The 26,222-nt window shown below is 37.6% G+C and overlaps 2 non-coding genes across 2 annotated transcripts; one reads left to right on the plus strand and one right to left on the minus strand.

The window, feature by feature from the left end:
- Positions 1-13,651: 13,651 nt before the first annotated feature.
- LOC131937032 (U5 spliceosomal RNA) lies at positions 13,652-13,768 on the plus strand. The gene has a single exon (XR_009386145.1). It is a non-coding gene; the product is annotated as a U5 spliceosomal RNA (small nuclear RNA).
- A 1,959-nt stretch (positions 13,769-15,727) lies between these two features.
- On the minus strand, positions 15,728-15,845 carry LOC131937033 (U5 spliceosomal RNA). Its single transcript, XR_009386146.1, has one exon. It is a non-coding gene; the product is annotated as a U5 spliceosomal RNA (small nuclear RNA).
- Between the last annotated feature and the right edge of the window lie 10,377 nt (positions 15,846-26,222).

Genomic DNA, 26,222 nt, shown 5'->3' on the forward strand with positions numbered 1-26,222 from the left:
CTAAATTTAGCACGTTTGGTTGGTTAAAATTATTTTATTCGTTTGTTATGGAAATGAGTTGATCAGTAAGTACTGTTTTTCTTGGCTGTTGGTGGCCTTGTTGTTTGGTCGAACTTACTCGGCTGCTAGAATGTAATTCCCTAGTGTGTAGGGAACAGACAGTTACACATAGGTCTAGTTACACAGTTGGTGTGTCAGAACACGCGCCAGTATAGTATAACGTCGGGATAGTTTAACGGTTTGTGTTGGGTACTGGAAGACAGTCAAACGTTGGAAGTCTGAGGTTTTTATTTTTACATTATTTGTTACTTATTTCTGTTATTTTAATTTTAATGAAATTTAAGTATTGTCCAGTCAAAACTGAAGCTTTGAACTTGTCTATGTTTATTTTTCTTGGGAGCTTATATATATATATATATATATATATATATATATATATATATATATATATATATATATATATATATATATATATATATATATATATATATGTATGTATGCATTAATTCACGAACATTCTATTAAGGATGCTTTAAAAATACGATTGTGTGTTTCTATTGATAACTTTCCCTACGGATAAAATTACTTTTAATGACCACTGAAAGCTAAAACAAACACAAAAAACATTTTTAAAAACAACGCTGCTTTAACTTTTAAAATCCAATTCTATTTTTTTGTTGGAACATTTTCACCAAGATACAAACTATGACAATGACTTTAAAAACAAGCACTTGAAACCGAAGACGAAACAATTAATTACATGAGTTTTGTTTTTCTCCGCGTTTTAAATTGATCCGCTCATACATAATTTATCTCCCTTTGTCCGGGGTCTGATAGCCCGGCCTAGGCCACAGAATCCTGATTGTAGGACCACTTTGATGTAGGGCCACTTTGTTGTAGGGCCACTTTGTTGTAGGACCACTCTGTTGTCGGACCACTTTTATGTTGGACCACTTTGTTGTAGGACCACTTTGTTGTCGGACCACTTTAATGTCGGACCTCTTTGTATCAGACCACTTTGTTATCTGACTACTTTATATCGGACCACTTTGATGTCGGACCACATTATTGTATGACCACTTTGATATCGGACCTTTAATATCGGACCACTTTGATGTCGGGCAACATTGTTATATGACCACTTTGATGTCGGACCACATTGATGTCGGACCACTTTGATATTGCACCACATTGATGTAGGACCACTTAATATCGGACCACTTTGTATCGGACCACTTTGATATCGGACCACTTTGTATCGGACCACTTTGATGTCGGACCACTTTGATATCGGTCTCCTTTGATATCGGACCACTTTTAACCATTCAGACTCGATCTTCTCCCCCTATCACCATAAGTGAACAACGGATTTATCAGTGTACGACAATTTTAATGAGGCTTTAGTGTGGGTAACACTACACCCATTACCGTGTGGGTTTGATACATGATTCAGTGGGATCACACTGGGCACGGCATCTAGTAGAACTCTGGCATTACAACACAATATTCTAGAGACACATAAGACAAGGTTTTTGTCCTGAATGTCTTCAATCATCTGATCGTCTTGTATTTCACCACGTTAATAAGCTTCGAAGAAGTTACAAATTGTTTCATTGTTTTTTATCATTATAATAGAGCCGTATCTTTATATTTTATTCTAGTTTTTTATTTTTATTTATCACTTTACTTAAACACATTTATTTCTTTAAAAAATCTTTATGAGAAAGCATTTATTAAACACGCATTCTGCTATTCCCATGGAGCGGAAAACGATAAGTTATAAACTAAACGAGAGAAAATAAAGTACAATATTGCATCCCATTCATATCAAATCACAACATTTTTTGTAGATTTTGAGTTGGTTGTTGAATGAAATGTAGTTTCCACGTTCTTCTATGGTGATAGGAGATATCTTATCGTAAGCCAACTAGCCAACATTTTATTTTACATTTATGTGTAGATTGTTCGTTAGTTTATATTTTACCCCAAGATGACAACAACGGTTTAGGTGATGGTATTACAACTGCGACATGTTGTAGAAAAACAATAACAATACACTATTTTTTCTTTTAAATCTACTAATGTGAGGTTCTAAATAATATTTGAATGTTGCACATAGAAGGTCTGATCCTCACAGACACGCAGACATTCGCTCCTGTAGCCCGCAGTGATCCTGTTACAGACATTGAATGATCGGCCCCTAAGAAGGAATCTTCTTCTACGTGACGTCACGCAAACGACCCCACCCCACCCCTTGCATTTATCCCAGCAAGTGAACATGCAACTTGACATCGCGGCGTTTACAGATCGGGTTTTTCCGTTTTAGCATGAGCAGTCGGCAGACGTGAAGATTTTATAAACAGCACTGTGGGATTCGGGGACGGTCACCGCGACCACTGGTTTAAAAATTTCGTTTCTTCTAACCCAGGTTCTGAATTTGTATTAATTTTTTTTTGGTTGTGTTAAAGAAATGAACGGTTGACAAGTGAGTTAGTTAATTTGTTAAATGGGTTGGTTAAGATTAATGTTAGTGACATAACTATCTAAGACCGAGCTTTAAAATAAAATTACGCCTATAAGGTAATTGAAGGATTTTACGAATATATGACAAACAAGCATTTGCATAATTCGCTTAGCACCAACGGAAATGTCCTACTCAACAAGAAATACTTATCTGCATGGACAGAACATTCCAGAAAAAAAGAAAACTCCGTCCAGAGTTCTGGACCAGAGAACCAGCGGTCAATTCTGGAACTTAATTAGGTGTAACGTTTTCAGCGCTCGAGTAAATAGTGGGGGATTTATTGCCTCAGTTACGTGTTGGGTGGGGGGGGGGGTGGTGGGTGGTCTCGTTAATCACGTCACTAGAACAGGGAGTCTCACAGTGTATCAGTGGGGTGGATACAATAGGGCGTCAGTGGGTGAACACAATAGGGCGTCAGTGGGGTGGACACATCAGGCCGTCACCATGATGGACACTCTCAATCTCAACAAGCCGTTTCTGTCGGTGAGTTGCTGTCGCCAGTAAAGAAAACACACCACACCACAATATCACAGACTAGGAGAGACGTGTTTTAGAAGTGGTACTCCGAATATTGGCTGCCGCTCACAGTTATCATAAATATATAAATAAAAGTAAGTGGGTTGCACGATCGATGAACATTAGTGTAGATCATAACGGATCAGTGAGCTTAACGCTTGGTTAAATACTTGCCTGGTGATATGATTGATGAACATTTAAACCTATGCATACATTGATATAATTATAAGATACATACTCATACAGAGAAACGTATTATCATATGGATACATGCACACAAAAGAGAAAATCATATTAGTTATTTACTACCGTCTAAAAATGGAAATATTGTCACTTAAAAACATTATGATTTTATTATGACTTAAGTGTTTTGTAATTATTATTCTTATTTTAAAATTTCTCTCAGTAATACATTTAACTGAATGTGTTCATTTGTTCATGAATATATATTTTTTCAAATTAAAATAATAGTGCATGTATTCTAAAGTTCGCGATCACAAGTCACGAAAAAGATCCAATCGTGGACTTTTAATAAAATTAAGACGTGAAGAAATCAATGTTGGGTGAAAACCGGAAATGGAATGCATGATGGGACAAAGCTGAGCTATAAATATCGCAGGTTGGGGAAAGATAGAGTGAAAAGGGAAGGAAATTGCCTATAAATAAACACAGAACGTGATCAGCGGGAAGGAAAAAAAGGAAGAAATGTGGATTCAAATTAAGACTAATGCTTGTATAATTCATGAAGGCCATTTTGCCGTTAAGATGGAATGCTGGGACAAAGGGAGGCAGCGCTGGACATTAGTGGATCGAGATGGACAGCTGGGGAGATATATTGGAGGTCTGGGGGGGCTCTATGGAGATGAATGCCGCTATAATAGGCTGTAGGTTGAGCATGGGGGCTGATTAGGGCAGAGGGCTGTGGCCCTCTTGACCGCTGGTCATTTGGAGAGGGCGGGGTGAGAGAAGGGGATAAATATTGGTTAAAGAGTAAGATACTGAAACTGTAAATATATTAGAAATATGCAAGCTACAATTTTATTTAGCTACGGTTGCTTATATTTCTAAAAGGTGGCAGAGAATTTTAGAAACACCAGTATCCAATACCGACACCTTTTCAATGTTGGCTACACACTTATCCAGGAATCTGTTTTAAATACTAGTGAATTAAAAATATACCGCTTTAGATTTCGCTGTCATTCGACCAAAAAGAAAACATCTATCTAGTATATTATTTAACTATATACTTTTTAGTTTTTCAGTTATATTATTTCTTTTGGAGTAAATTAAATTATATATCAATTAATTAAAGTCTGTTAACTATTAGAGCGGGTAATTGTTTTGAAATGTCGAATAGTTAATTTGGAGTCAGTCTAGACAAAGTTGGTAATTGGATTCAAAATATCTTTTTAATATTTCTATTTGTTTTTGTTTTTTTAAATATGCGAAGACTTTTGTTCAGTAATGTTGACTTTGTTAAAAAAAAACTGGGCAACAGTCGGAATAAAAATATTTCTTTATCTGTTGCACCTGAGTGGCGTAACGCAATTTTGTTTTTGTGGTACTACGTGTATGATGTAAAAGTACAACATTATGTACAACTTGTGTCTTAAGATACAGAGTTGCATTCTTTTAAAATATCATGCACATCTGAGTTTTAATTAATTAGCTGTCATATAGCCCAAACTTTCTGCCACTACCGAAATGTGACGGGGCAAAGTGATAATGATCATTCAATATGATATGATGTGTGAGATATAATGGATGAACGCTTACTGGTGATCTAAATGTAAAAACTAGTGAAAATGGTGACGAAACTATTGAAAAAAATCCGAATTTCCTATTGTGCATTGTTGTACATCATCTAAAATAGGTAGTTAGTAAGTGATTTATTTTAATTATGACGTCGGTAGTATATTGGATAATGTAATTAAGTAGTATAATATTAATCAGGTAATATTATGACGTCTAATCAGGTAATATAATGACGTCTATAATAAAATACTGTATAATAAAGACGTCAGTGGAATAATGACGTGTCTGATATCTCAGTAATATAATAACGACGTTTGCCGTAGAAAGGTCAACCCGATGTTCACGAGCGTCTAACATAATTGAGAGCTTGTATACAACAATAGCCCACCTCCATTGTCCACAAATACGCGGAGATTTGACCTCCATCCGTTGCCCTGGTGATGAACTCCCAGCCCAGGACTTCTGGGATAAAGCGAGGAAGGATGGACAATGGGAGGGGGGGAGTGAGACGTTCTACGGGAGACTGGGCGCTGGTCAAGTGGACAATGATGAAAATTAGATGGGGGGGGGGGGGGGAGGGAGAGTTCGTTTCACGATTCACGGAGCGCGAGTTGGGGGGGGGGGGAGATGGATTGGACGGTGACATAGATTTCATCAAGTTTGGCAAAAGTTGTATTCAATTATCTGACCACTGGTCAAGAAATGCCAAAACAGGTACCTACACAATTTTTTGCTGAAACGAAAGCTTGTAGATAACCGCTAAACGTAAGAATTGTTTTAAATGCATTGCAGTCAAGATAAAACAAAATGTCAAACTTTCCTCTCTATTTAATCGAAGTGATATTTATAATCAACTTTATGATCAAGTCAAACATTTTCCCCCAAAACTGCTCGTCAGCTCAGATTGTGCTTTTTCCACATGAATCATTGCAAAACATTGCTTTAAAACCATAGGATGTGCCACATTAGACCACTGTAGGTGAGGCGAAACAGGAATTTACATGATAGATAAGTCAAGCGAAACACGCGTCTATACATGTGAAGCGACACACATCGTCCATACATGATAGATAAGTGAAGCGAAACACACGTCGTAAAGCGAAACACGCGTCCATACATGATAGATAAGTGAAGCAACACACGTACATACATGATAGATAAGTGAAGCAACACACGTACATACATGATAGATAAATGAAGCGACACACACGTATCCATAAATAAGTGAAGCGACACACGCCCATACATGACAGATAAGTGAAGCGACACACACGTCGTGAAGCGACACACACGCCCACACACGATAGATGCGGCTGACAGTTCTGATTGTCAAACTGTCAGTTCCAGATTTAAAAGATAGCGTGCTATTCATTATCTGATTTATTACATCATTGTAATTTATCCACGTTAAAAACACCCCCGATCATCCACAAAACGACATTTTGTAAGCAACGCGTCACGTGATCGTAAAGGTTATTGTAAATAAAATATACAACAACAATTTGCTTGAATAGGATATTTGTCATGATCTTATTTCACATAATACATGTTGGTGATTTAAATTGTTTGATAAAATAGATGTCAGTCGTAATTTGAAGGTTATTTAATTAAAGTATTTGATTAAAATGGGTGTCAGCACGTGTTTGCAATTGGTTTAAAGTGTTTGATATAGTCGCTTTTGTAAGAAATCGCCAAGAAAGACAACCTCAGAAATCCCACATAATGTCTGCATCGGGAACCTTAATGTCTGGCAAACTTCAGTCAAATTGTCAACATCTGTGCTGTATCATTGCACTGGATTCGTCATTGTGTTGTATTTGTATCGTACCTTGCTAACATTCACTGCTTTTGGTTGCAGAATTTTTTTTTTGTATAATGGTAACATTGGCTGCTTACGCCGACATTTATCTGGTCAAAACTGTCTACTATTAAACTCAGATTATAAAAATAAATTCAGACTGTAACAAACCTTGTGCATGTCTGAATGTAACAACTGTACCACAGACGATATTCCGTTTATGAAAATCAAATTCTATATTGATATTCATCAAAAACATACAAAAATAATGCCGCTTTCTTAATTCTAAGGAAAGTTTTTGAAGTTTTCCCAAGAATGGATGAGTGATTCAAACTTTGAACATGAATTCCTCAGTATACATCACACGTGAGTCATACATCTATCTATTTCACTATTAATTTTTTTTTAACTTTTAAATAATTCATTAGCATTCTTAGATTTTTTTATTGTAATTGTGTACAAAGAAATTTAATTAAGGCTCATCCATAACGCCGGTAACAAGGTTTCAAATGGTGATTTCAAATCACGCCTTGTTTTCAAGAAGAAAAAAAAACTTGAAAATTCATTTCTTGATTTTTTTTTCATGACGCTATGCACGACACGTCCCGCCCAATTTCTAGTTTAAACAGCATGAGTAATGCCCCCTGATTAGATGGAATCGCCCACGAATGGTGGAGCCGGGCCGCCTTTACAAAAACCCTAACAGGATTCTGTTGGCCTGTAAGTGAGTTAAGGTCAGGATAGCGAGCGGGAATTACCAAAAGTCGCGGGGGACCCGGCTACAGATGACTCAATACCAGGTCAAAAGTAAACTTTTGGCCAAGGGTGACACATGGCCAGGTTTAAACTTTTGGCCAAGGGTGACACATAGCCAGGTTTAAACTTTTGGCCAAGGGTGACACATGGCCAATTTTAAATTTTTGGCCAAGGTTGACACATGGCCAGATGTAACTTTTGGCCAAGGGTGACACATGGCCAGGTTTAAACTTTTGGCCACTGATGTCACGTGACCAGGTTTAAAGTTCTGGCCACTGATGAACCCACCAGGTTTTAAATAAACATCTAGTCGCGTATGACACCAGACCAGGTACAAGGTGAAGATAGTCAGCAGTTGACATGACCCTGCTCGTGAACGTCAGATAAAAACTGTAACAGTAACAGGACACACAGATGTCACAGTAACAGGACAGACACTGATGTCACAGTAACAGGGCACACTTTGATGTCACAGTAACAAGACACACTGATGTCACAGTAACAAGACACACACTGATGTCACAGTAACAGGACACACACTGATGTCACAGTAACAGGACACACACTGATGTCACTGTAACAGGGCACACTTTGATGTCACAGTAACAAGACACACTGATGTCACAGTAACAAGACACACACTGATGTCACAGTAACAGGACACACACTGATGTCACAGTAACAGGACACACACTGATGTCACAGTAACAGGACACACTGATGTCACAGTAACAGGACACACTGATGTCACAGTAACAAGACACACACTGATGTCACAGTAACAGGACACACACTGATGTCACAGTAACAGGACACACACTGATGTCACAGTAACAGGACACACTGATGTCACAGTAACAGGGCACACACTGATGTCACAGTAACAGGGCACACACTGATGTCACAGTAACAGGACACACACTGATGTCACAGTAATAGGACACACACTGATGTCACAGTAACAGGACACACACTGATGTCACAGTAACAGGACACACTTTGATGTCACAGTAACAGGAAACACTTTTCTGTCACAGTAACAAGACACACTTTTCTGTCACAGTAACAGGACACACTTTTCTGTCACAGTAACAAGACACACTGATGTTACAGTAACAAGACACACTGATGTCACAGTAACAGGACACACTTTTCTGTCACAGTAACCAGACATAATATCATGTTGAAAAGACGGACACATTGAATTGTTGGTAAGAATACCGGCACTTGATCAGTTCACAGAACAAGACTTGATATAGCAAACGTTAAGAACAATATCAAATCTGTCGCGACATTTTTGTTTTTATGAACGAAATTAATTAGTTTTTTTTTCCTTTTTTAACTCTGGAACTTCCAACAAAGAGAATCTTTAGGGGGCATTATTCGCCCTACCCCCACCCCCTCCCCCAACCCCCCCCCCCCTTCTCCAACATCGTGAACTTTCAACATAAAAGTTAAAGAGCCACGGATTAGCATTGGGCCACAGAGAGCCTGGAGAAAGAAGTGTTTGTCCGGTCAGTGGTCAAAGCTAGCCGACCGTGACCATAAAAAACCTGAGGGTCAGCCATCTGTCCATCTTATTATTCCAGCCCGCCCATTGATGTGTTAATTAAAAACCCAAACCCCCGACCAGGGGGGCGGGAACATGTTGTCAAAAGTAATTCCCGAAACACAGCAAACTGCTGTATACCGGGCCAGGGGAGTTTAGAATTTTATACCGAGCCAGGGGAGTTAACAGTTCTATAACATGACAGGGAGGTAACAATTGTATACCGTGCCAAGGGAGTTAACAATTGTATACCATGCCAAGGGAGTTAAAAATGTTATACTGTGCCAGGGGGGGTAACGATTTTATACCGTGAGAGGGTAGTTAACTATTTTATACCGTGCTAATGGAAGTTAACAACTGTATACCTTGCCATTGGGAGTGAACTATTTTATACGTACTATTGGGAGTGAACAACTGTATACCTTGCCAGTGGGAGTTAGATTTAAAAACCAGAGGGAAATAACATTAATTTTGTCGCTAACGACATCCGACACTGCGCTTGACATACGCCTGTTTTATACCACACAAAAATAGCTGATGATGTCATTGTTAGAAAAACGTTTATTATTTATCAACAATTTAACAAAATATCAAAGGTTTGTTTTCTAGTGTAGTTTTCATGAAATAAATGAACAATTTGTTTTTCACAACGTTAAAGGTAAAGTTTAATGGGATGTTTGAAAAAAATATTCATGACATAAAGAAATAGAATAAATAACGTGTTCTCTGGTTGCATTTAGAATGAGTAAAATCGTTTAATAAATATTAGATGGCCGTTAATATTTTAAAGCCGTTTATTTCCTTCAATTATATTCTATTTTTGTGAAATAAAAGATTTTATTGTCCAGAATCATAAAAAAATAACAAATTTGTTTTATGAAAATTATTATCATACACATAGTTGCGTTGTCTCTTGATAAAAAAAAGAAAAAAAGAAATTAGAATGTGCAGTTTCCAAGTTTTTATTTAATTTTATAGTTTCTAAACTATTTTAATATCTTGCCTTAAAATTGAACACAGTCATTTCATACAATTTTCAGCATGATTAAAATATGAAAGAAGATTTTAACAAAAATGGTAAGGGATTGCTTGACCAAACTAAGACAGTCAGGAGTTGCTTGACCAAAATATGACAGTCAGAAGTTGCTTGACCAAAATATGACAAAGTCAGGAATTGCTTTACCAAAATATGACAAAGTTAGGAGTTTCTTGACCTGTGGTACTAGGATTCTCTGACAGGTGATTCTGTGTGCACAAGAGGGTGGAGGTGGGATTAGTGCTATTGTTAAAGTCAGGTCAGGGAGGAGGGGGGTGAGATGGTTGTAGCCAGCGCGGAGGGAGTGGGGAGTGGGTGGGGTGGATTTCTGAAGTCTCGCAGAGGGAGGGAAGTTGTGATGATATGGCTGAAGTCAATCAGACGATTGTTGTACGACTTCCCGTCTGGACAAAGCTCTAGAGGTGGGGCGACCTGTCAGTCACGTGATGAGGGGACTCACTGCATAAATGTGGTGATAACTTCACATTCGTCTTGTGAATACACGCCATTTTGTAGTGGTCAAACTTTTACAGTGAGTGGTCAGATGGATTACACTTAATGGTCAGTTGAAGTACCGACACTAGAAAATGACAGAAATGTCGTAAATGTCCTTGCAGATAAAGACATTTGAAAGAGGTCTACCAAAGACGACTTTTCATCTATAACTTAGAGTCAACTCGCTAGCTTGGGACCTCTCAATAATATAAACTCAATTAAATGTCGGTGAAATAGACTTTGATACCTGATATTTTATTATCGTCTATCTCAACTTAAGAAATATAGAGAGAGACTAAATGCCTGACGATATTCAAGTATAGTGGGATGATTTTGTAGAAAGTTTCAATCTGACTTAAATAGACTTTTGTTAGGGAGTATATGCATATACAACATCAGACAAAGACACAACCAACAGCTAAACACGGACGCACACACTTTTACATCCGTCGCTTGCAGCTTAATAATTTAGACGTAACAACTTGCAGCTTCGTACAGATTAAGACGCATACAGCATACAGACATAGATATTAAGCATGTCTCTGGACACATCAAAATGGCTGGCGACACATTCAAAATGGCTGGCGACACATTCAAAATGGTTGGCGACACATTCGAAATGGCTGGCGACACATACAAAATGGTGCTTTAGTGTCTAGTTGCTGTAGAAATACACCTTTTAGACGCACACGATTCTGCTAAAGACACACACCTTTTGGTTAAAGACACATTGTTTATCTGAATAACTACAGCTAAACTGTTTATTTTCAAAAGCGTTTAGACGCATGCCGCCATATAATTTCAATCAATAACACTTTTAACACAATGTTTGAAAATTGTTTTTCCAATAACCTACATCTATTATTGTTAAGCCAATGGAAAGTAATTTTGTATTAAATTGTGAGTATTTTTACCAAAAATAACACAAAAATTGTATGTAGACAGTTATATAAATCAATATTTATATAAGTGATCTAACGTATTTTATTTTCTATTTTAAAAAAATGTTGAGTATCAAATACGAATATTTAATTGTTACTGTTGTAATTGGAATAAGAAATTTGTTTCTATAAGCTATAGTTGTTAATCTCATAAAACGTAATTAAAACAAGAAAATGGAAACAAATGTCGTAGAAAAAACAACATGTTACTGGTGAGTCTACAGGCTATACAAATGTGTATTAAATGTGTCTGGTTGTTTAGAACAGTCAACATACCATCTCACCTGATTTGTGTTTAAATCTACGACACGAGCAGTCTACGAACGAGTGGGGTGGACTTAAGTGCTGATGCTGAATTGATTGAGAATCTATAGTCTTTTGTTCGATTGACCTCACATGCCCGGGGGTGGGGTTAGGTGAGGGAGGGGTAACGGCTAGAGTCTGCCGTGTATGGTAATACAAGCATTGTTTTCTTCGTGTCTAAAAATAAGCGTCTGGAAGCCGTCTACGTTCGATAACTCTGTCATATTTGAATAGAAAGTGTCTTGGCAAAACTCGGGGTTTGTTACAAAGTGTCAAATTACGGAGAACACATTATGGGGGCGGGGATTGTCCGGAGATACTCCGAGATTTTGTAGATTGTATCACAAGGGGCCATGGTATATGCATATGTGGTTATGTTTACTTAAACAAGTGCTTACTAGAATGTTTTGGAATGCTGAATTTGTGTTTATATATATATATATATATATATATATATATATATATATATATATATATATATATATATATATATACTGATATATACTGATATAATGATCATATGCGCACTGATCGACACTGCAACTTCGCAAACTGCAACAACACTCAAGGCATGATTTTTAACAATATGGCTCCAGCTATGTAGTCCAAGATGTATGGCCCTAGCTATGTGGCTCTAATTGCCCCAGCTATGTGGCTCTAATTGTATGGTCCCATCTATGTGGCCACGGTTATTGAAATTCCGGCTGCTTTTTCCGCTGAGTGCCCCCACTATCCTGATCAACTATGCCAGGGGTCGGCAACCTTTTGAGCGGGAAGAGCCAAAAGTTACAATTTACATAAGTTCCCAGTTTTTAAAGAGCCACTAACATGTTTATTTCAATATTTTGGCATTTGATTAGGATTAGATATATACTTTTGAATTTTGATTTGAGATAAATAGCTTCAAATATGAAAGAATATTTATAATTAAAAAGCATTACTAATATTTTGCACTAAACACATTAAAGTATTTTACCTAGCTCTGCTATGATAAAATTAGTAATCAAATAATATAACTATAGGACTATCCCAAATCCAGTTTAGGAGCCAATAACTTTTTTTTTCTTTCTTTACGGACATCACCGGCACAGGGGGTGTCCCGCATAGCCAAGCAATACTAAACACGGTCAACTCCGACTACTGGCTTGGGTATCTTCTGCTACAGGTGTTTTGTCCACATAGGTTCTTTGACCACAGGTGGTTCGTCCAATGGTGGCGTTTGCTAGCAAGCGCTTTGTCCGTATATGGTAAGGATTAATTTTAGAAATTGTGTAATTATATTTTAAATTGCGGTAGGATGTAATAATATGTTAAATCATCTGTCATTTATTTAATCATACAAGTATTACTTCTGTGACTATACTGTTGGCATATTTTTTTATTTTTCATATAAGCTATGTATTTTCAAGTATATCTGCATTATTCTTTTGTGAAACTTGCTGCATATCGCATTATTTGTGTTCCATTTCTATTTAAAATAAATCTATGAGGCCTAGTACCAGCCTTTATGTGAAGACTAAAATATTGTTCTTGACGTTTTTTTTAGTAAATGTTTATTTCTATTATTTAGTTCTCAGGAAACATGTATGAAATTTTATAATTGTATCACAAATTAAAATTAAATAACAATTTATAATTTCTATTTTAAAATCTATATATTATGTGAAACTGCTTAAAAGATAAATTGTCTAACATTCAACCACACCACTTCATATTAAAATAAGCAGGGAGATTATTCAAGGGACATAACCCAATAGTATCTTAATAAAGTTTTAAAATAAATTTTTTATACAAATATGTTGGTATATGACCACAACAAAATATGTTCTGGAATCAAAGTATTGTTTCTTAAATTTACAAGTAATAAATATGTATTATTGACAATATTATATTAAATAATAGGATACAGTTATTTTAATAAAACCATAATTTTCTATGAACTGTTAATCGTAGTGGTCGTTATCAATGCCTTGTACGGTTACTCTGGTTTCTCTTCACAACGCGTAAATCTTTCGCCTTTTACTAAAGATTTCCGTGGAGAGGAGCATAATAATGAGTCTAAAACTCTATTTTTCAAACCCTACTTCTGTAGGGTAATAAACTCAATAAATGATTGGTAATAAGACTATTTTTCAAGCCCTACTTTGTAGGGTAACATATTAATTAATGAATGAATGAATAGTGTATATGTTACGGTCAAAGCCCGAAGTTCGGCCAAAGCGCGGATTGGCCGGCCAATCCGCGCATTGGCCAGCTCTCTTGGGCAAAGTCAGAAGAACTGAGAACTAAGATCGTATTTCGTACATTGGCCGGCCAATGCGCGCACTGGCCGGGATGTCCTGGCCAATGTTCTATCTAGACTAAGTTGTGATCGCATTTTCATTACTCTGGGTGATTTTCATTGAGAGTAACGTATTGTTTAGCTTTTGTTTGTATAGCATTATATATGCAAGACGACATGGATCAAAAGGGCCGTCAGACCATGAGACAGACATAGCAGATGGCTGTCAAAAGAAAAAAAATGTAAATCCATGTTAGTTTCCATATATGGGCTCTCGATAAAATAGTTACTGAGGAAGATCTTGAGAACATTGAACAAGAAATGGAGGTTGCCATAAATGCAACGACATCCTCATCTAACACATCTGCTGCCGTGGCGGAACGTCCAGACCAGTTGCGTGACAATAATGTGGCCAACAGATTCTGTATAGTTTGTGAAAAACATTGTAGTGCAGCTCATTCTTTTGGATCCTGTGGCAACGATGTCCATGCTATTTGTGGAATACCCAATGAAGCAGACGAAGGGTAAGGAGGGAACATTACCTGCAGATTGTGTCACAACAAACAAGACATCATGGAACACAGATCAGCAACTCATACTGGCTTGCAAACTCAAGGTGCTAAGATGCTTAAAACATCAAATACAAAATTTAAAGATGGTGAAGTGGGTGACAATGTACGCATCCGTTTTCCAGATGTTGACAGAGGTCACGGTGATCCCCGAAGCGTGATTGCAGTTGTCATGAGCGCCGAGGGCGGTTTCTACAAATTAGGAACGGAACATGGTGTTCTAAAACAACTGTATGCTAGAAGTGAGTTTTCAATTCTTCACGAAAAACTGCTCTTATTGTCGTCAGTTGGCACTGAGGAAAAATCACTACGAACCATCGCATTTTCACAATCATTGACTGGGGGCCAAGGCTACACTCGCTGCAATTGCACAACTAAGTGCACAACAAATCGCTGCAAGTGTAAATATAACAAGCTGCTATGTAATTCTAAATGCCATAAAAGTTCAACTTGTTGTAACAAATGATGATATTGATAGATTGAGACTATAGTACAATAACAAATTTGAATGTTTCTGTCATTTACTTTAATTAATAATCAATAAAGACTTAATTTCATGATCTTTACGGCATTAAAAAAACCCAAAATCTGCTCATGAAATTCTAATAAAGACTTTGGCCGGTCAACCATGGCCAGACCGCGGACTGGCCGGCCAAAGGCAGAAATCAAGCAGAGTCTCGGACTTTGACCGACCTATGGGAGGCAATATTGGCCAATGCGCGGATTGGCCGGCCAATCCTAGCATTGGCCGACTTCGGGCTTTGACCGTAACATATATACCGGCTACCGGGCTCAAGAGGTCGCACGCGGCTCTTTATAATTATATGTGCATGAAAATGGAGACCCGCATTTTGACATATAAAACAGCCGTGTGCGGCTCGTGAGCCGCCCCTTGATGTATACACTAGTCATTCATTAATTTTTATGTTACCCTACAAAGTAGGGCTTGAAAAATAGTCTTATTACCAATCATTTATTGAGTTTATTACCCTACAGCAGGGGTCGGCAACCTTTTGAAGCGGAAGAGCCAAAAGTTACAACTTTCAAAATTTTCCTGGTTTTAAAGAGCCACTACACTAACATTTTTTTTATTTCAAATATTTTTTTTTATTAAGATTATTAGTATTTGTTCAAGGAGCTGGAGAGCCGCATCTTGATATCAAAAGAGCCGCATGCGGCTCGCGAGCCGCAGGTTGCCGACCTCTGCCCTACAGAAGTAGGGCTTGAAAAATAGTCTTTTAGACTCATTATTATGCTCCTCTCCACGGAAATCTTTAGTAAAAGGCGAAAGATTTACGCGTTGTGAAGAGAAACCAGAGTAAACGTACAATGCATTGATAACGACCACTACGATTAACAGTTCATAGAAAATTATGGTTTTATTAAAATAACTGTATCCTATTATTTAATATAATATTGTCAATAATACATATTTATTACTTGTAAATTTAAGAAACAATATTTTGATTCCAGAACATAATTTGTTGTGGTCATATACCAACATATTTGTATAAAAAATTTATTTTAAAACTTTATTAAGATACTATTGGGTTATGTCCCTTGAATAATCTCCCTGCTTATTTTAATATGAAGTGGTGTGGTTGAATGTTAGACAATTTATCTTTTAAGCAGTTTCCCATAATATATAGATTTTAAAATATAAATTATAAATTGTTATTTAATTTTAATTTGTGATACAATTATAAGAATTCATACATGTTTCCTGAGAACTAAATAATAGAAATAAACATTTACTAAAAAAAACGTCAAGAACAATATTTTAGTCTTCACATAAAGGCTGGTACTAGGCCTCATAGATTTATTTTAAATAGAAATGGAACACAAATAATGCGATATGCAACAAGTTTCACAAAAGAATAATGCAGATGTACTTGAAAATACATAGCTTATATGAAGGATAAAAAAATATGCCAACAGTATAGTCACAGAAGTAATACTTGTATGATTAAATAAATGACAGATGATTTAACATATTATTACATCCTACTGCAATTTAAAATATAATTACACAACTTTTAAAATTAATCCTTACCAAATTAATCCTTAGCAAACGCCAGCATTGGTCGAACCACCTGTGGTCAAAGAACCTATGTGGACAAAACACCTGTAGTCAAAGCCGAAAACAGCGCTTGTGATCAAACACCCGTTGACAAACCACCTGTGATCAAAGACCCTCTGCTGAAAAAACACCTGTGGTCAAACACCCTATGCCTAAAGCTCCTGTGGTCTAAGGTCCGCGCACCATGAAGTTAAATGTTTCAATTCGGGATGAACAATTTAATAGGAAGTACATTGAAATAGGGAGTAACTAAATATTCTAATATAATAGCGAGTGTTTATTGTTTACATTTATTATTATATCGTTCGTAACCGAGTGTTGCATAATAATATTTTTATGAGTTTTGAGAATAACATAAAATAATTATTAATATGTGTGCATGGAGCCGAAGAGCCGCATCTTGACATCAAAAGAGACGCATGCGGCTCGCGAGCCACAGGTTGCCGACCCCTGAAATATGCTAAAGCTCATATAATCACTGCCCCTCATATAATCACTGCCACATTATGTTCGAAAACAATTTTAAAACTTTGCATTGCTTTCGGCTCAGTCGAGTTTAATGAATTATTTTAATATTGTGGTGTTAAAATGGAACAAAGCGTGTGTTTATGTTTTGGCGAAAGTTAGGTAGTAATTATGTAGTTGTTACTAAAACTACAACCAGTTATTTGAAAAAACCACACCAACCATTAAAAAAAAAACCACATTAACCATTTTATTAAAACACCATTAACCCATTGTTTCAAAAGTCTACAACATCCAATTGTTTAAACAATAATAACATCCATTTAAAAAAAAATAACAATACCAAACCATTGTTTAAAAACAACAATACAATTAAATCGTTACTAAAAAGTACACGATTTAAAAGTTTAAAAAAAAAACTACACCAAGAAATGTAACTCCCTTTGCCGACTGTAAAAAAAAAATATTCCAGACAACTGCTAAACAATGAACACGGTATATTGGATTAAGCTAATGATTTTAGCGCCTTTTTAATGCAGTCTCTAGACCACATTGAAACCATGCACTCTGCGCAGACGCAGACAGATAAAAATGTGAATGTCGCATCTATTCCACACAATTAAACTCTATCCAAGGGACATAATTCTGTATCAGTGTCAGCCCAAAGCTGCTTGCAGGCGGCTGGCCAGCATCAAAGTGCCGCTTCCACTACAGACCGCAGATCCTGAAGCTTCGGTCAACTTTAATCTGAGGGGTGGGGGCAAAACGGAAGTTGGGTGTGAAACTGTGCGGCTCCAAATGTCACGTTTCTGCTTGAATCCCGCGCAATAAACTCTTGGAAACAGGTCATTTTCTGTCCAGTTGATTGACCGACTGGCAGACGTGACGATATTTTTTTGTTTAGGTTTTGAAGGTCGAGTGGAGGAATAGTGAGGGAGTTGTAGCGATGTGTGGTGTTTAGAGGGGGGGTGTCTTTAGAAGGTCGAGTGGGGGAATAGTGCAGGAGTTGTAGCTATGTGTGTGTTTAGATGGGGGGGGGGGGGGAGATCAATACAACATAGTAACAGGGTGTTTTGTTGTGAAATCTCACAGAAATATTATTTGAACCCAAAACTTGACTGAATATTGTTAACAATTGTAAGAGAAACAAGAAAGATATAAATATCTACTGGTATACATCTAATAAAACCATACTACACTAAACCTTAAACTCTTATAAACCAGGCACATGGCATTGACAACTGACGACTACACTGGACCTGAAATGTATACTTGAAAGCTACACATAGCATCTACACATGTCATCTACAATTTGCATCTGGCACATACAACTGACATCGACACCTGACATATACACCTGACTTGGGCACAAGGCATTCCTAAAGATAAAACAAACATGTACATATAAAAACTGAACATTCTATTTTTATAAGAGTAAAATAAATAAAATATAAATAACATCTTCACCAACAACTACATCAAACATTCCCTTTACACGACTTTTAGATAACAGAGCTACGGACGAAAATAAATCAAGCAAATGTCACCATCTTATAACCCGCTTATTGTATTGCGCAAATGTCTTGTGGTGTAACATTTCTTGTGGCATTTGCATCTAGTTTGATGGTGACATTTGCTGTACAATGACAAATCTGAACCCGAGCATATCTTTGGTATATTTATCATGATATTTTTATCTGTAGAATTCCTTTTTTGTCTGTATAGCTAAACATGATCATTCATTATCTTCTGAAGGCTACTAATTAACAATTAACTCTGATTATGCATTTTGGAAACCGTATGGAGCATTACATTGCCCCTTCCTTCCAATTTTCACTTTTTCTCTAATACAATGATCTGAGTACAAATCGTCTTTGTTCTTTTTACTTAATTAGACGCTAGTCTTATCAATTGCACTTCACTGCATTAGCCGTACACGATAATTAATCGTGTAATAACGAAACAATACAATCGCAAATAGAACCAATGATAACTTTATAAAGATGCAACAATGAAGCAATAAAACACTATACAGTATAAAGATACCACAAAAAAGCAATATACAATGTTATAATGAACGGTATAAAGACACAATAATAAACTACTATACAAGGTCTTAACGAACCATATTGAGACACAATAATAAAGCAACATACAATGTTAAAACAAACGGTATAAACAAACTAAAATAAAGCAATGTATAATGTCATAACGAACGGTATAAAGACACAATAATAAAGAAATACACAATGCCATACCACAGGAGCATAAAGGTACTCAACTTGACAAACAAGTTGACTGTATCGAAAGGCTGAAGCCGATTGAAGCGGATGACTGAAGGTGACTGGAGCGGTTGACTGAAGCTGACTGCACCTGAAGTGACATTGGCGTGTCCTCCGGCGGTTCCTGTTCTGGCGAGCTCGTGAGACAATGGCAGCGGTCATCTAGTGCTCACTCCCAGCAGGCACGTGAGGTGTATAAACTGCACCCAATGACCCACTCACGTTGATGTTCAGTTCCTGCCTGCCTTGGTGTATTGGCTTGTGTCTGCAGACTTACAACTGACATCCCCTGCAAGTAACAAGCATGTCACCTTGTCTACAGACTTACAACTGACATCCCTTGCAAGTATCAAGCATGTCACCTTGTCTACAGACTTACAACTGACATCCCCTGCATGTAACAAGCATGTCACCTTGTCTACAGACTTACAACTGACATCCACTGCAAGTAACAAGCATGTCACCTTGTCTACAGACTCACAACTGACATCCCCTGCAAGTAACAAGCATGTCACCTTGTCTACAGACTCACAACTGACATCCCCTGCATGTAACAAGCATGTCACCTTGTCTATAGACTTACATCTGACATCCCCTGCAAGTAACAACTGACATCCCCTGCATGTAACAAGCATGTCACCTTGTCTACAGACTTACAACTGACATTCCCTGCATGTAACAAGCATGTCACCTTGTCTACAGACTTACAACTGACATTCCCTGCATGTAACAAGCATGTCACCTTGTCTACAGACTTACAACTGACATTCCCTGCATGTAACAAGCATGTCACCTTGTCTACAGACTTACAACTGACATACCCTGCATGTAACAACCTTGTCTATAGACTTACATCTGACATCCCCCGGCAAGTAACAACTGACATACCCTGCAAGTATCAAGCATGTCACCTTGTCTACAGACTTACAACTGACATACCCTGCAAGTAACAAGCATGTCACCTTGTATACAGACTTACAACTGACATACCCTGCAAGTAACAAGCATGTCATCTTGTCTACAGGCTTACAACTGTCACACCCTGCATGTAACAAGCATGTCGATTAGTAGTGTCTTTTAATTTGATCCCAGGTATCGTGTTTCTAGTCCCCCTTGGCCACTTAGAATGTACCCAGTTTAGATCTGACGTGAGTTTTACATTCCCTGTACTCACACGTGAACTGTTGTATCTAGTCCAAGAAAATGTAGAATTAATATAACTCCTTTCTAAACAAGTAAAACTAGTATAATACTGTAGACCCCCACCCTTCACTTAGAGAACAACACCATTTATAACCATGCTGAGATGACCCCCTGCACAGAGCCTAGCCACCCCCCCCCCAACCCACACCCACTCATATCAATAATATCACATTAGATATACAAGCAGAACAAAGGGCAGGAGAATATGTTGTATGCAGTGGCGGAACTAGAAAAAAAGGGCCACCCCGCAAAAAAAATTTTTTAGCCCCCCCCCTATATATATATATATATATATATATATATATATATATATATATATATATATATATATATATATATATATATATATATATATATATAAAACACAAAATACGAACATAGGATACTCATTGCAGGCCTGTTCGGGTTTTAATAAAAAAAAAGTTTTTTTTTTTTAATTAAGACAAATTACAACAACATGTCATGTGTGTAAGTGCATTAGTGTGTTCTGTGAAAATCGTTTTTATTTTATCTCTGCTATAAGACCTCTATACCTCTAGTCGGTCAAACCATGAAAGTTTTGTATAAGTAATGGTGTCTCGTGTTATGTGTATTTATTTTTTTTTTGTATTTATATTATTAATATTAATTACATTTCCGTTTTATACAGTGTCATTCTTTAAGTACTTTATAAAAAAATTAATAATTCAGATAAATAATTGCTTTTTAATTTGTTTAGTACAAATCTATTACAAGGAGCTTATGAGCACCCCTATTTGACTATTTTAAAAAGGGAAATAAGTAATGGAAGTGGCGTGAACGTTTGCTTATCTTTGTTAAGTTTGATTGTAGGAGAAAGTGGACGGCTTTCAGAGTGGTTTAAAAACAAAGGGAAAGAGAATATACAAGAGCGTGGGGTGGTGTCTATAGAATAAAGATAATCCAACTGCAGCTACGGTAATCTTTTTTACAAAACAACCATCAAGCCAATAAACCGGGAGTGATCTCCCCTAAACTTTCTCGAATATTCTTACATAAAATAACAGGGGATGGGAACTCGGGCTATAGACATGATTTTTAATCCATTTTAAATACTTAAAGTTTTTAAAATAGAATAAAATCTCGTAGACGAATTAATTGCACACCAAGTGAACGCCAAATAAAAAAAGCGCATAATAGTGCGCAATATTATTAGTACTTTTAAAATTTACATTAGTTTTTTGAGAAATCGGAAGTAGCGTAAATTACTACTTCCGGTCAACGGAAATTACTCAAAATTTAACAAAAGGTAGAAAATTAGAAATTTTACTTACATGTGAAATTTCATTTATCTATCTGAAATAGTACTCAAGTTATAGGCTTTTGAAAAATTCAAAGTAGAAAAAGTACCACTTCCGGTTATCGGAAATCGCTCAAAAGTTGATACAGATCTACGATTTTGATAAAATACTTATATATGAAATTTCATCAACCTAGCTGTAACGGTACTCAAGTTATCGTGTTTACACACGGACACACACACAGACACACACACAGACATACGGACAGAATTGCAAAGCCCGGTTTTTCAGACTGGATTACGCATAAAACCTCTTAGTTTTGATAAATCTGGATTGATAATTTTTGCCCGATTAAAATAAGTCCTCTAAACTTCGGATGTGATGAAGGACTGAGGTGTAATACGGTGAAAATGGTTAAAATTTCAAGTGATTTTTGTGCACGATTACAATACTTTCTCTATACTTCGTATATACGAGAAAGTAAAAATGCACGAAAATTAATTTTTTTTTAACAATAATTTATTGAATAAAAAATTGATTATGGTCGGCTGTGGGCCCCTAAATGGCGTTGGACCCCCCGCATTGCGGGGTCTGGCGGCACTGTAGTTCCGCTCCTGGTTGTATGTCCTAATAAAATGTTAGCCTACAAAAATAACTCCGTAAACTAATACACGCGTTACGTTAAATCAAATAATGAAATGTCACTTAGCCAAAAATAATCTGGTCAAATATTATGCTGTTTTATTCTTTATAATAGAAAAATAAAATGTCAACCCCCCCCCCCCCCCCCCCTCGATTCCAGATCTCAATTACAACTAGGTAAACAAAATTGTTCGATTAAACTCTGTACACATCAAAGTGGGCGTAAGATGTTGAGGGGGGGGGGGTATGGTGAGTGTTTGCTCAGATTTGGTGACAATTTGAAGTTTGGGTGGCGGGGGGGGGGGTGTGCCACGATAAAGTTGACAGTAGTCTGTAGACGCCACCCCCTCTCCCACACCCATACTCATACCCACCTCTCTTCGTCTGTGTACAGAGCAAGGTTATCTCCACTTTACGGTGTACAAACTGTGTACAGACCAAGGTTATCTCCACTTCACCGTGTACACACTGTGTACAGACCAAGGTTATCTCCACTTCACCGTGTACACACTGTGTACAGACCAAGGTTATCTCCACTTCACCGTGTACAAACTGTGTACAGACCAAGGTTATCTCCACTTCACCGTGTACACACTGTGTACAGACCAAGGTTATCTCCACTTCACCGTGTACACACTGTGTACAGACCAAGGTTATCTCCACTTCACCGTGTACAAACTGTGTACAGACCAAGGTTATCTCCACTTTATCGTGTACAAACTGTGTACAGACCAAGGTTATCTCCACTTTACTGTATACACACTGTGTACAGACCAAGGTTATCTCCACTTCACTGTATACACACTGTGTACAGACCAAGGTTATCTCCACTTCACCGTGTACAAACTGTGTACAGACCAAGGTTATCTCCACTTTACCGTGTACAAACTGTGTACAGACCAAGGTTATCTCCACTTTACCGTGTACAAACTGTGTACAGACCAAGGTTATCCCCACTTTACCGTGTACAAACTGTGTACAGACCAAGGTTATCTCCACTTTACCGTGTACAAACTGTGTACAGACCAAGGTTATCTCCACTTTACCGTGTACAAACTGTGTACAGACCAAGGTTATCTCCACTTTACCGTGTACAAACTGTGTACAGACCAAGGTTATCTCCACTTTACCGTGTACAAACTGTGTACAGACCAAGGTTATCTCCACTTTACCGTGTACAAACTGTGTACAGACCAAGGTTATCCCCACTTTACCGTGTACAAACTGTGTACAGACCAAGGTTATCTCCACTTTACCGTGTACAAACTGTGTACAGACCAAGGTTATCTCCACTTTACCGTGTACAAACTGTGTACAGACCAAGGTTATCCCCACTTTACCGTGTACAAACTGTGTACAGACCAAGGTTATCTCCACTTTACCGTGTACAAACTGTGTACATAGCAAGGTTATCTCCACTTTACCGTGTACAAACTGTGTACAGACCAAGGTTATCTCCTTTTTACCGTGTACACAATGTGTACAGACCAAGGTTATCTTCACTTTACCGTGTACAAACTGTGTACAGACCAAGGTTATCTCCACTTCACCGTGTACACACTGTGTACAGACCAAGGTTATCTCCTCTTCACCGTGTACACACTGTGTACAGACCAAGGTTATCTCCTTTTTACCGTGTACAAACTGTGTACATACCAAGGTTATCTCCACTTTACCGTGTACAAACTGTGTACATACCAAGGTTATCTCCACTTTACCGTGTACAAACTGTGTACAGACCAAGGTTATCTCCACTTTACCGTGTACAAACTGTGTACAGACCAAGGTTATCTCAACTTTACCGTGTACAAACTGTGTACAGAGCAAGGTTATCTCCACTTTACCGTGTACAAACTGTGTACAGACCAAGGTTATCTCCACTTTACCGTGTACAAACTGTGTACATACCAAGGTTATTTCCACTTTACCGTGTACAAACTGTGTACAGACCAAGGTTATCTCCACTTTACCGTGTACACACTGTGTACATACCAAGGTTATCTCCACTTTACCGTGTACAAACTGTGTACAGACCAAGGTTATCTCCACTTTACCGTATACAAACTGTGTACAGTCCAAGGTTATCTCCACTTTACCGTGTACAAACTGTGTACACGCGGATTTGCATACGTCTCTGGCCCACGCTATACAGCCAACATTGCATCTCAATAATAATACGCATAGGGGAGAGAAGTGTGCGAGAACAAAGCTGCTCGTCACGCAACTCATAAATCATCGCCGGGAAGCTGACTTGATCAGGGCCGGAGGGGGGGGGGGTGCTTGCTTTACAACCCCAGCTTGCTTTAGTTGTGTCCCCAGCGTCGTTTACATACCTAGGATATTTAGTTAACGCGGGCTAAAGAAAGTTTTATCATTGCGAGTAATCTCCCTTGATCTGCCGGCGCGACGAGCTATATAAATGCTAAAACAATCTTTGGTTGATGTTTGTATTTCCATTTTCTCAGACCCACGGGAGGAATATGGGGAAAACATTGGAATATGTGTATGCTGATTCGTGTTGCTTCATCAGTATGTGTCCAACTGTTTGTTTTGTTTGCTCGTTAGAAGATGGCCAGCTGTTTGTCTTGTTTGCTCGTTAGAAGATGGCCAATGGTCTTGCTGCTTCATTAGTAGATGGCCAACTGTCTTATTGCTTCATTAGAAGATGGCCAGGTGTCTTGTTGCTTCATTAGTAGATGGCCAATTGTCTTGTTGTTTCATTAGTAGATGGCCAATAGTCTTATTGCTTCATTAGAAGATGGCCAATTATCTTGTTGCTTCATTAGTAGATGGCCAATTGTCTTGTTGTTTCATTAGTAGATGGCCGATTGTCTTGTTGTTTCATTAGAAGATGGCCAACTGTTTGTCTTGTTTGCTCATTAGAAGATGGCCAGCTGTTTGTCTTGTTTGCTCGTTAGAAGATGGCCAATGGTCTTGCTGCTTCATTAGTAGATGGCCAACTGTCTTATTGCTTCATTAGAAGATGGCCAGATGTCTTGTTGCTTCATTAGTAGATGGCCAACTGTTGCTTCATTAGTAGATGGCCAATTGTCTTGTTGCTTCATTAGTAGATGGCCAGCTGTCTTGTTGCTTCATTAGTAGATGGCAAACTGTTGCTTCATTAGTAGATGGCCAATTGTCTTGTTGCTTCATTAGTAGATGGCCAGCTGTCTTGTTGCTTCATTAGTAGATGGCCAACTGTTGCTTCATTAGTAGATGGCCAATTGTCTTGTTGTTTCATTAGTAGATGGCCAATAGTCTTATTGCTTCATTAGTAGATGGCCAACTGTCTTGTTGTTTCATTAGTAGATGGCCGATTGTCTTGTTGCTTCATTAGTAGATGGCCAACTGTCTTGTTGTTTCATTAGTAGATGGCCGATTGTCTTGTTGCTTCATTAGTAGATGGCCAACTGTCTTGTTGTTTCATTAGTAGATGGCCGATTGTCTTGTTGCTTCATTAGAAGATGGCCAGCTATCTTGTTGCTTCATTAGTATGTGGCCAACTGTTTGTCTTTTTGCTTCATTAGAAGATGGCCAATTGTTTTGTTTGCTCATTTGTAGATTGGACACAGCTTCCCATGATTTTCCTTTGGTCGATTGTTAACTCTTCTGTCTTCGTTGTTTCCGTAGTAGACGGCCAAACGTTTTCTGCAAAATCTTGTATCAGCAACCTGTATTCACGGGACAGATTGAGGCTTTAAGAATGAAAATTGAGAAAAAAAAAGGTTTCTTTCTTGTGAGATCTAGATCTACATGTGATGTCATGTC

This window comes from Physella acuta, unplaced genomic scaffold (genome assembly GCF_028476545.2).
Source record: "Physella acuta isolate Inbredline_101_S28 unplaced genomic scaffold, ASM2847654v3 ptg000197l, whole genome shotgun sequence".
Classification (NCBI taxonomy): domain Eukaryota; kingdom Metazoa; phylum Mollusca; class Gastropoda; family Physidae; genus Physella; species Physella acuta.